The sequence below is a fragment of the Xiphophorus maculatus genome, chromosome 4 (assembly GCF_002775205.1).
Source record: "Xiphophorus maculatus strain JP 163 A chromosome 4, X_maculatus-5.0-male, whole genome shotgun sequence".
Taxonomy (NCBI): domain Eukaryota; kingdom Metazoa; phylum Chordata; class Actinopteri; order Cyprinodontiformes; family Poeciliidae; genus Xiphophorus; species Xiphophorus maculatus.
In genome coordinates, this window is record NC_036446.1 from 561,821 (window position 1) to 562,500 (window position 680).

Sequence of the window (680 nt, forward strand, 5' to 3'; positions counted from 1 at the left end):
AAGAGCACATGAGGTCAGCTCACAAAAAATAAAAATATTTAAATTTAAAGAAAAAAATCCAAATAGAGGAAATAAATAAATGCAAGTGTAAAAGTTTGAGCTGCAGAGCGTCACAGCGCCCCCTGCAGTGAGGTGGCCGTTTGTTAAACGGAGGAATCATGTTGAACCAGCCGACATGTTTATTTATGCTTCCTGTTCATAATACTCATTCACTAAACTCGACTGGACGACTGACCTTCAGCAGCACCAGCTGTTCTATCCACCTGTGCTACCTTGCCAGGGTTTCCTACCGTAGCGCATCTAGATGCGTACATTTATCGGACTGACCGGTACCGGTACCTGCTTTAAGTTCTGCTCAGAGCTCCAGGATGATCAGTCTGGATGAATCTAAAGGATCAGAAACCAGCAGATCAATCTGATCTCTGATCAATGGCTCCATGTTCTCCATCAGAGCCAAAGCTCCTCAGGTAGCGGCTCACCTTGATGCAGCTACTGATATACCTGGGATTGTCTCCACACCTGATCACCTGATCAATAATCAAACTGTTTGGAGTTAATCTGCTGATCCAACAGGCATTTCATGCATTCAGTGCACAGAGCGATGATCTTTATGAGGCGAAAACTGAGGAAATGTACTATTTACATTTGAGTGAGGGTTTCCTGTAATTTTTACTTTTTTT